At 37.3% G+C, this 12,678-nt stretch overlaps 1 long non-coding RNA gene across 1 annotated transcript; it reads right to left on the reverse strand.

Annotated features, from left to right (window-relative positions):
- Positions 1–3,336: 3,336 nt before the first annotated feature.
- Positions 3,337–5,501, reverse strand: LOC105268959 (uncharacterized). The gene is made up of 5 exons (XR_892390.1): positions 5,414–5,501; positions 4,704–4,838; positions 3,798–4,490; positions 3,664–3,709; positions 3,337–3,392 (listed from the first exon to the last, which is right to left on the reverse strand). It is a non-coding gene; the product is annotated as an uncharacterized lncRNA (long non-coding RNA).
- Positions 5,502–12,678: the final 7,177 nt, after the last annotated feature.

Below are 12,678 nucleotides of genomic sequence, written 5' to 3' on the forward strand. Positions count from 1 at the left end.
GTTTACGATTGAAGTTAAAGGATTAATGACGCTCAAAATCTTCGTAAATTGCTGCCACTGAACTGAACGCCATTTATTACTTTCCAAATCATAAATTACGCTTACAATTACTGTGAATTATATTTATGTAATAGTCGTAAATTGCGTGCATTATTGTCGCAAATTCCGATTGCATAAATGTAATTTATCTGCGAATTTATATGTGTCGTCGTTCTCTGAATTCAGTATTCAGTTCATACGCACAAATTAATGCTGCTTATGAAAGATAGGGTTTTTATTTTAATTTTCAACTACTCTATTAATGTGTAGCAGAGCGAAAAAGGAATCAGTCGTGAGGAATAAAACCTAGAATTAACAGTGAATTTTTTTTAGAAATAATTACTGCGAGAATTCATGAACGGAAAAAGTAGATATTGTTCAATATTTAACACCATATTTTTTTCTATCAATAAAATTGTATGAATATATTAAAATACACGTCTCAATTTTTCGTCAACGATCGCCCGGAAAAATTGAAGAATTTCTCCTCGTTGAGGATGGTGCTCAAACTCATTAGCATCCGCGTATTTTCTATTTCATACCTGGATGAAAAAAAAAAAAAAAAACGGAAAAGGATTGGAATGGCTCGGTAGATTCCTGGAGCGTGGATATCTGAAGGACCCAATTAGCGCCAGTGAACTCTTTCACTTTTTCTCTCTCTCTCTCATTTTCATGCCTTCACTCATTTCCTCTCTCTCGGCTCTCTTGTCAAGTTTCATTGGAACCATTTCGACTCATGCGCAGATGAGTTATAAATAGCTAGACGCGAAAAAGTCAAACAGCTGATGAAAAACGACTAGAGGATTGAAAAAAAAGCGCCCGTGATGGGGAGGGATAAAAAATAAGCGGAAAAAATGAAAATAAATTTGCCCAGAGCCAATCAATATCTCGCCATAGTAAACCGTCTATCGAATTTTTTTAACGTTATTATGCCTTTTTTTCATTCTTCAACGTCGTTCGGAATGACTATTATTTCCGGGTTAATGAATCCTGAAATAAATCAACATCGCCGCGAAATTTTCAGGTAATTAATAGCTCATATTCAAATTACTGTCGATCTCGATTCCATTCGATCGGATGTGTTCAGATGTGGACCGTGAAATTTTGATCAATACTGATGTTGACGAGATTACTTTTGAAAATGCGGATTACATGTTTAATTAACGAAAGACAACTCAACGTTTAGAACCGCAATGCGCACGATTTCGAAGGATTCCCAATTCTCTAACATTAAAAATCATAACTAGGTTGCACTAGTGATGAAATGTTTTATGGATTATTTCTCGTCAGCTCGTGAGGGTTCAAACATCATTCCGGTTTCTGGATTCACCAAAAATGGCTGCACATATTCCGCAGGTAAACACAAAATCTCATAAAAAAATAAAATTAAAACACATATATATAAAAAATATATATATTCCACATTGCCCGTTTCGCTGCGATGATTTTCGTGTTTCAATTTTTGAATCCATTTTACGACTTCTAGTGACGACATGCATAAAATATTGATACACCAAAAAACATTTTCTCTTTTAGTGGAACTTTGGATTTAAAAAAAAAATGTGTAACTCCTTGATTTTCTTCCATTTCTGACAGGACCACAGAAGAATTAAAGAGATGTCCGATTTTTTCCGACATTCAGATTCACGACTAGTTCTTTAAAGACAAATCGATCATCGAACAACAAATGAGCATTGAAAAAAAATTAACTGCTCGTAATTGACACAAAGGAAAATTTATAAGGGGACTTCTATGAAATAAGTCCATTCCGGCATGATTTTTAATATTTATGTAGTGCACGATAAAATATCACTAAGGCAAATTCCGTTAATGAAATGAAGTTGTTTATCGTGGTTGGACGTAATATCCTGGCAGTAACGGCCAGAGAAGGGATCAAACAAGAAGATGAGAAAAAGTGAGGGGGGAGGGTTATTTAGACTCACATGCGTCATTTACAGCACCCCCCTAACATCGATTAACGTCATCCCGTAATTGCGTAGACCCAGAAATCGATTGGCGTAATACCCGCACACCGTGGCCTCTAAACGTTCATTTTCTGTACACGTTTCCGTAAAATCACTGTAGTCAACTGCTAAACATTGTCCCTTGGTATGCCATACCTTCGATCTCTCACTCTATCTGCCAACTTCCTGACTGCATCTCCTTGTTGAATTAAGTGGGAGGAGAAGGAAAATTGGTCGTTGCCGGAAGTAATTCTCGTTTGTTCGCCAATGTCGGCAAAGTTCGAATCACTGGAGTCATGGCTGCATCCGCTTGGATGTATTGTTTTTTTCTTTCTTTCCCTGGTTCTTCTATTTTCACGAATTTCTTGTCGTCCAAACTGAACTGGACAGTTTCCCGAAAGAGGATGAATAACAAAAGGAAGATAGTGAGAGGAACAAACGAGTAACGTAGCGCAGGAAATTTGAATGAAATTAAATATTGCATGGGGTATATTCGTGTAATAAAGGAAAACGTTAATCAGAAAGTTGAGATGAAGAAAGTTTATGTCCATTAGGTTTTTAGGTGCGTGCTTTTTGGTTGAGTTTTATTGACTGTCTGCAGGATCTGACATTATACAGGTGTGTATTATTCTATTCCATTGAATCATGAAGCCCATGACAAGTGTTCGGTAAAAAAAAACAAAATTAAAAAAAATAAACTGAGTTGCTAACAATGACAATAATCATTGTCCAGACAACTTCATTTTGATATCACGTTTTAATGAGTTGGTTCACATGTGTTCTGGTGATCGACAGATGTAAATAACTGTAGCATCACTTGGTGTGTCTGCATCATTAGTCTACCACCAGCCTGAAATGATAATTCATTGCGTTAATATTCGTTGAAATTTCAGGGATTTCCATTGCGACACTCAATGCACGAATAATTATCATTAATGTAGCAGAAATGATGATGAACGTGAATTTGATAATAAGAGAAATTTTTACCGCCTCCACCGCCACTTGACCATCCGCTGGGCTGCCAACCGCTGGTGTAACCGCCACCACCGGATTTCCACCCACTGCTGTAGCCACCTCCATAACCTCCACCACCGCTCAACTTATATGTCGCTGGTTTCCAGCCACTGCTGTAACCACCCCCGGATTTCCAACCACCGGACCATCCACCACCGCCACCCGACCACCCACCACCGCCACTCGGCCATCCACCACCTCCACCAACTGTTATCACTTTGATAATTTTTCCACCGCCACCTCCGCCGCTCCATCCGCCACCTCCACCGTTCCATCCTCCACCACCACCACTCCAGCCACCGCCACCCCCACCATATTTCCAGCCACCGCCACCCCCACCGCCACCGCCAGACCAACCGCTGCTAATGTAACCCCCTGAAATCACCAATTCCAGTAAAATTTGAGTAATTAAATTGATTTTTTTAAATAACAATAATTATCGAAAATTATAATTTATCTCATTTAATCCATAAACAGATTCAATGAGGTCTGATTAAATCGAATTAATGATTATTGATACAAAAAGAGAACTGATTGATTCAAATAATTTCCAATAATTTCGATTAATTAAATTTTTTTCGCTTTTTTTTTCGCCTACTGTTTTTTTCCAATTGCAATTTTTTTTTATTAGGAAAAATATACTAACCATAGCAAGTGGCGACGAAGGCAAATAGAAAAGCTACGCCGAAGACCTGAAATATAGGTTGAATATTATTATGAAAAATGGACAATCACATAACACGCGTTAGCAGCACTATCACAAGATATCTATACGTTTACCTTCATGATTTGAAGTCGAGTATGATGCTCCAAGGCGTCTGACCACTCTTTATATACTCTTGTAGCCTTTCTTCATCAGCAACATCCCCGCCTTTTTCTTTCGCGCGTCCTCTCAAACCTTCAAGGAAATCTCTCATCCATTTTGCCCAACGTTTTCGGTCCCCCACCTCAAATCCCCATTATTCCTGGGACTCAAAACGTCCTACGAGACTCGCAATTTCTCGACATTGTCTTCATTTTCTCCGAGTGCCTCCAGCGTATGACAATCAGTGGTAATCCCTGCTTCACATTTTCCTCTCCATTGTTTTCTACCTGTCATCATTAATTTTCCATTCGTTTCTCTCATTTGTCGTTGGAGATTTTTTCTTACCATTTCAAATAATAAATCATCTAATTACGATAACTGACGGTTATCTGGGAGTGATCTCGATGAGATTATTAACACAGGATTTCTGCAAAGCGGGAAGGCCGCGGGGCGTTGTCCGGCCTTTCACCAAATGATTGTAACCCGTGTAACAGGCTACGTTACGATTTAATACACGTAAAGAATAAACCGGTGACTCCCATCAATTTTATCAACTCAAGTGATCATTCTTTACGATCGCAGGTCGTCATTCCGCTCAAAACCACTATTTACTGATATCTCCATTGGCTCTGAAGTTACGAAGAATTCGTTACGAGATTTCCTCACGTCTGTGGAGAAATAGAATAAAATAAACACTCGATCTTGACACTTTTATCAAAAAAACCTCAACACTCAAGTCTCAAAATTTAATCGTTGAGACATAGTGGCATTCTAATCAGTACTAATGAATCATAATTGCTTGTGCAATTGTATTCAACTTGGGCTACCTCCTCTGATTTTATTTTTCATCTAACAAAAGTCGAGATAAAAATAGTACGAACCTACACACAGAGGAGGGACTTATCCGTTTACATCCTCCGGAAAGGATTACACTCAGTCAGGATTAACATTTTCGTCCCTTTGTTCAGCATTGAAGGACGCGCATACACGAGAGGAATTTAGAGGTAAGATTTATACTGTTGGAAAATTACACTTCAAATTAGACAAGTGAAAAAATTAAAACTTTAACAATGATAAATTGATGTGAAATTTCGGAAAAATCGGAAAACTCTGGGAAAGTCAATTGTTATTAAACGTGGCGAATCCAATTTTTTTATTCAAATTCACTTTATTGAATTGAACTCGTGAAAATTCAGATGACTCAGGTGACGAATATTGGACAGTGTGCAGCTATCGTTGTATGGGATTATCAAAATTAATGGCAAATTGTGTAGAATGGGAAGATGATAAATACGATAGATTAAATGCATTGCGCAATAGAGTAAGAGGCAGGTGTGGAAAATTGCGGTGTGAGTACTCAGGTGACCCAGAGTAACGTCAGGTCACAATGGGCGCAGATACGGTGATCTTTTGACGGTGAAAGTTTGTCCAGGAAACACAGGCTCGATATTACAGATCAATCATGCACAGAAAATTAGTCTATAAAATGTGAATGAATATACCGAGAATGATGAAGACTTTTTCCTGTAGATAAACGGGGAAAGACTAGCATATTCCCACAATAATATTGCCAAAAAAGAAAACACCTCACCTTTCCTAGCGCTCATTGTCTGCGAATGTTTTCGGGTCGAAGGTCTTTCGATTGCGTAATTTAAACACGCGAATCCTGAGCTCCAACTCAGTTTTTGTTTTTATTTTACATGTGTCTTGCTTCATGGATTTTTTCCATTTTTTCTTACGTATGGAAAATTTGTAGTCGATTATTTTTCCAACCTGGAGACGGAAAATTAATGTAAAATACCTGAAAGAATGATAATTTAATGTTCATAAATTTTCCTGTTCATTGTAACTGCGGCGAGTGCAACGAATAAGTCTGTAACATTTTTTTTGTCATTTCTGGATAATTGTATATTTTATTTTACGAAAGTTCATGTTTCTTTTTAAATCCCTATTATTATTAAAATATCTTGAAGTCGAGATTGCGTAAGCGCTCCAAAAATTGGGGTGCCACGTTAAAATTTCCGAGTGGACCGTTCGAATTTTTCACACACTACTGCTTGTTTCGGATTCACGTGAAATTACAGCGTATTTTTCTCTCCATATACGGCAATAAGATAACGTCATCACCTGAAATAAACAAAAATTCTCCGCAAAAATATTCCGGGACAAAAATATTCCCCAATATCAGTACCAATTCTCACTAATTACAATTAATCTTCAAAGTGATGACCAACAATTATCGCGGTATCAACTTTGAGTTATTAAAAAACCTTGAACCAAATTTACCGGTTGAGTGGAAAAAATCGAAGACGCGTGTAACCTCTGAAGTTAATGCCAAAGAGTTTTAACAAAGGGTTTATGAAACGGTGAAAGAGGTTCTCGTAGCATCCCCTGAAGATGCCCGGGTAAAACGAGATAGGAAAAAATCCAAGAGGTAGAGAGAGATGAAGAGAGAGGTTTTGGTGATCGTTCGTGCGAAATATCGAACCCGGTGACTCAAGGGAAATCGATCTTTTTCAAACGAGTACCAACTTGTAGTACTCCTGCCGCCTCCATTCTATCTCGATTTTTATCCATCGAAATACGTTCTTCAGATAGCCGTTATACACTATACCGGAGAGAGTTTGAAGAGTTCTCTTGAGTGTACATCAAAGAAAATCACCGGGCATTTGACTTGAACCATGAAGGGACACAAGACTAAGTATCTCAAAGTTGTGTGAAATAGTCTCAAAGAGGATTACAAGATTTATTTCTTCACAAAAAAAAAAATCCATAATCACTCAGTTAATATGGAGCTATGGGAATTCACGAGAATTCCACGAGCGGTGAATGTCATCCGATGATACACCTGGTGGAAATATCCCATTCTCCGATTGCATTTCGCTCCACCAAAGAGACACTGCGTGCAATTACGAAATTTTCGCATCCGCAGGCGCATCGAACAGATCATTACGAAATTCAATGATCCCCCAAGTGGCCACATACGTACAGCTTCTCTGTTATCTCAGCACACAAGCAAATAGACATCAAAGGAATATTTTCAATTTAAATTATCACGATAGCCTCAAATAAGCCCTAAATAATTGATCCGATCTAGCTCCCACTGTCCACTGATTTCCTATTCTGAATAATCTCAATTATTCTGTGTAATGACTAGAGACATTTTAAAGTGTTCCCATGTAATCGAACAAATAGAAATGAGATGAGCAGCAATTGAGTGACTGCCTTGTACTCATTTTCAATCAAGGATTAGCAAACATCCAGTGTTGATGCACATGGTAATCACACTGGATGATGGATACTAGTAAATTTTTCCACATCGGCATTTCAAGTCGTCTCTATTAAATGGAATATTTCATACTCAAAGAGGTTAATTCGATTTAATATTTTACACCTTTTTTTTTTATTAATTTTTAACCAACTTTTACGCGCAATAGACGGAGGTATTGATGAACTTTTTTCAGTCTCGAGTTGGGGATAAACTTTCTGTCGAGCTCACATGTTTATCTGAATGAAACCAGACGACGTTATTTCATGTTTTTTTTTTTAAATTTTTTATTTAACATCGAAAAGTTTAATTCGTCTGGATTTTCTCGGGGTGCTCCAGCTTCGATTAAATTTCAATCCTGTGGGTTTTTCAACTACTCAAGAGAGTCATTATCGCGGTGGGGTGATAGAAAAGGAGAAAATAAACTTTGATAGGAGTTTGCCTGAACAGAAATTCACGTAGATGCGAAAATTCGATGGTGAATAAACGCTCTGAATAATAAGGGTGGATTGAATTCCTGAGGAAGCTTGGGTTGAGGTATGAGTGTACTGAATTCAATCGATTATTATCGTGCGGTTGTACAAGCTTAACCGTTCCCTTACAGACGTTATTCTCACCCCATCAGCCCACTCTGTGATATATCTAACACACGTACACCCGGGAAATCTTCAGGTTCAGTGTTCTCCAACGCTGTACACGTGTCTTCCACCCCCGGAATACTCTCCATTCCCCACCTCCATGTCTGCTGACATGCGAGAAAACTCTCGGTCCCTTCTTCCATCACCGCCAAAAATGGATTCGTGACTATTCAATTTACCTAAACCTCTTGGATCATCACGTTCCACCGTCTTCATCCCTCACCCAAAATTTTCCCAACCAATTTAACCCTTCAATTTTCATTTCTACAGGCACATGAATTTCTCTTATCCCCCACATTTTCATGCACATTACTAGGTGTACAACAATTTTTTGTAAATGGTAAAGCTATTTCATTTTTTATCTCCATTTCAAATAGACGGTTGATTTTTTTTTATAACCCTATTTTCTAATCTTCTCTATGAAAAAAAATAGCAAATAAACTATTATTATCATTTGGAAAATGATTGTGAAGAAAATTGGTATCTCTTATTACTGATATTACTTCTGAAGCAATAGATTGTTCTTTCGACTTGCTTCAATACGTCGTCCACTATTTTATTCCTAATTTATCTAAGAATTTATTTGAAAATGCAATAATATTGATTTTGATCTCGCAATTTACCAATATAATTCTATGCAATGACTCTCAATAACATCGAAACGCTATTTTCAAAGTTGTGATTAAATAACCATCAGCTAATACCGATGTTGGCGATTTATGTTGGTTATAGATCCTCGTAAATATTTTTAATGTGTAACCATTACCACGCTTTGTGGAAAGGTCAAATGTAAAATTATTTCCACAATGCAACTACTCCATAAAACGATGCGTAAACCCGTAATAAAAAATAATGAACATTACACTTGTTCCTTCATCTCAGGATTTATGCGATGTTGGCGCCTGGTACCGTATCTCTTACAAAACAATTACAACGACCATATCACGTTTCATCATATTCCTAATGAACTGAAGGATGTAACGGCGATGCTAATGAGATCTCAAAATAAAATCCTCCGATCTCCTAATCACACTCACCAAAAATCCCACGCAATTCCTGTTCGCGTCCATTCACAATCAGATCTATAAATCTGTCAATTGAAATCAATGATTCAGCGTATTATATTATTAACGCCACAAAAAGCCAGACATAATTATTCTCGGGATAATTAAAGCAAGTGCATAATGAATGAATTTCCGAAGCAAAGTATCGGCTTTCGACGCATTAATGAGTAATTGAATAGATACAATCAACGGAATAGAAAAAAAAATCATTGAATTGCAAGTGAAATGATCAACACGTCATGAGAATTTTCCACCCCTCCTTTCATTATGTTATAGAGATTCTCTCCCCTCGGGGCATTTAATCATGATCGCAATAGCTGGGTGTACCATTCACGCATCCTCCTCACACATCATCTATGTGACAAACTCCAACGTTACCGCACAACATCCCCTTTAATCCCTAATTACGATGCGAGGGAGAATGGAATGGAGTAGCAAGCTGAGTCGTGAAACACTGCATAGCAGATATGAACCAGTGGACTCATACAGCAACAAACGTTACTGATTCGAGCGACTAGTCGACTGCATTGTATGCTCAGGCACTAATTGCCCATCCAATGCTTCATGACTCCACGAGTTCTCAATACTTGTTCCATTATGATACATCTTACCTCTCAATTTTTCCATCCTCGTCACTCCTTCCATAAATCCGAACGCCAATACACGAGGAGAAAAATCCAATCCAAAAATTCAAACTGCCATTACTCTATCGCAGTAATCCATAGAAATGATTTGTTTCGAAAAATTACTAATCAATCTGATGACTTCAGTGTTGTCACTGCATTGACAACAAGTCATGCCGTCATTTTTGAGAAATTATGTCAATCATGCCTCAATCAAACTGAGATGATAATTGGCTTAATATTTTCTCTCGGGGCACGTGAACATCATTATTGATTAAAACTGGACTCGAATTATGCAGCGAAGCTTAATTAATATCTGGAGAAAGTACTCGTAACTTCCGAGACTCCGTAAACATTTTATTCGAGTAACACTGGTTGCGCAATTGCACCAGACTGAAATTGTAGTCGGGTTTAACACGTTATATAGGTATATAAACCGGTGGCTTTGCCTACGTGACTGGTGCTAGAGTGCAATATGGTCACGTTAACTGGATTCTCGATAGTCTTTGAGCAACTCCTTTGATGATTGCCAGATTGCCCTGTCTCCTTCAACTGAATATCATTTTTATTTCGAGTTTAATTAAATGGTTGAAGAGAACTCCATTGATCTCGATATCAAGTAATGAGTAAGGTTTATACCAGACAATTACTTCCGATCAATGATGTGGTTTCCGATGATCAAATTCATTCAATAAATATTAACAGTAAAACTAAAACAGTAATATGACGGTAATATTACAAAATATCCATAATTCGCTCAGTTTTCATAACAAACCATTAAACTGATAATTAAATAAAATAGCAGGCACAAATTATCAGGTTGTTATTTTATTCCATAAGTCACTGATTTTTTTTTATAATTAAATCATCATATGGCGATTGATTTTCCGGTGGTTGATCATGGTCGGTGTTTATCTCATAATTATTTCGCAACCTCAACTTTCAAAGAGCAAAGTGAACTTTTCTATTCCGAGAAAATACCAATAATAGTGGAAAAGAGATTATGATGAGTTAACGATAATTACTTCATCCATCACTTATAGCAATGATTCTTCGTTTTTTTATGACTCCGAGAAAAACTAGAAAACATCGGAATGATTAAGTAACGCACATTTCTTGTGTTATTAGTGGGAAAAATCAGAGGATGGTGAGGGGCGGGGGAATCCATTGCCCAGATAATGAAAAAAAAATATTGCGACACTCAGGTTGGAGTCGCGTAAACGAGAGTTCAATAGCATCACCTACGGAGAAATGCACTCTTGTTTCCTGATCGGGTCTTGAACAGAATACCGACAATTGCATCAAGGCCAACATACGCATTACCCCAGACACTCAATCTCACTCATCTGTCCTCTCTCTCTTACCAAACTATTACAGCAATCCGCATATTCTCATCACCAAGAAGAGAAAATTAAACGGATATTTTGCAATTCTCACACGATGTGCGTTTTAATAGTGCTACCACTACATTTTTAACCGTGACGCCATTGAACCCATTTCCACGGTTAAATATTCGTCCGAAATCTCAGCTGCTATCTCTGTCAATCGCCCACTAAGTTATTCTGCACATCATCGCAATAAATTGTTAGATTGTGTAATTGTCCGCTGGAATGACAATGAAAATGAGTAATTGGGGGAGCCATAAGATTTTTTTTAGGAATACACAGGTGGAATGAAATGGACGGAGTCATTTTAAGAATTTAATTGCATGAATCAACAGGTATGGCGACAATTACGGGATAGTAATCTCTGAAGTTCAACTCGGGTTTAGTCATCATTTTAATTTGACTTCTGAACGGCTTTCAATTGTCTATTGGCAGTCGTTTTTCTCTTTACCTGACATGCAAAAATCCAATTATCATATTTACCAACGACAAGAAAATCCCCATATTTCAATGTAAATTTATATTGTAAAAGAATTATTTATGATTCATTGCCGCACATAAATATACAAATTGTGCCAAGTAAATTTACTTGGCAGAAATAAATCAATTTACCAAAAGAATTTTTATTTCTCCGTGGACACCTGAAAGGAAAATAAAAATCCACTTTTCCACTGTTGTATCGATTCAATCTGAATAAACTATTCGATCCATCAATTCATGAAAATTCCAGTAATAAATGCAATAATTGCAGTAAAAATTCTAATGCTCCTCACAAAAAATGAAATATCCAAGCTTTTACTTAAAATAGTAATGATGTAATTTCAACTACAATTACTATGTACTCCACTGGGGTTTCACTAAAAATTCCTGAACGAGCATGGAATACAGTCCACGGTAACTAAAATTGGGGGATAATTTCCAACAAGTTATTATCTTCTCTCTCTATATATATATGTATATAAAAAGACTCATAATTTTTGAATATGGCGAAATTGGAAGCGAAAAAAAAAATATAACGTCTCGCTGGAGTATTTTGCTGCACATGAGCAGGGATAAATTTAGTTCCTTACCTTTTTCGTTTGGATCAATGGTAGTACGTGCTTCGTGCTCGATTGCACCGTATTTCCAACGAAAAGAATTGCGCATGGAAGAACAATGCCCCCAGCAAGGAGCATTTCTGATCGAATTTATGCCTCGAAAGTGTATCCAATATACACGAGCTCCGCCATCGCTCCATTTATATTAAACATTAGAGAAAAGCCTATTTCATACACGTGAAATTTCAATGAGAGTAATATTATTTATTCCACTTTCCACCACAATTTATTCTCTGAAATTACCATAGAATATAATTTCGTCATTATGACTTACTTCCGAACGATTCCTCATGGGAAACTACTTGAAAATGATGTTTTCACTGCCTCGTGGTGGCGTAAGTAAGTTTTATGCGGATAAAAAAGTGAAAAATTACATACCGAAAACGTGGAAGTCTTCAGGACGTGGAATAATGACGGAAGCGAATGTTTGAATTCATTTAGTTTATTTTTCCCGTCGAGGAGGAGTCCGATAGATAAACGATTTACGGACTCCCAAATGTCGACGTCTTCATCCATCTTTCCAAATCACATTTGAAGGATCCCAGCCGTTGCGAAGAATCCTCTTTCATTCCCTGCGATGATGTATTAACTAATTCAGGAGATATATTACCATTTTTATGATGTAGGTCACTGCGGAATAATGCCCTCGAGAACGGAAAATTTTTCTCGCCTGATGGAAATTCGGGAAGATATTTTTAAATAGAATTGGAGGGAAGGACGAGGAATGAATGAAATTTCAGGAGAGAACCAAAATCTGCGATTCGCCAAATCTTCGAGATAT

This window comes from Fopius arisanus, unplaced genomic scaffold, assembly GCF_000806365.1.
Source record: "Fopius arisanus strain USDA-PBARC FA_bdor unplaced genomic scaffold, ASM80636v1 scaffold00063, whole genome shotgun sequence".
In the NCBI taxonomy this organism is placed as follows: domain Eukaryota; kingdom Metazoa; phylum Arthropoda; class Insecta; order Hymenoptera; family Braconidae; genus Fopius; species Fopius arisanus.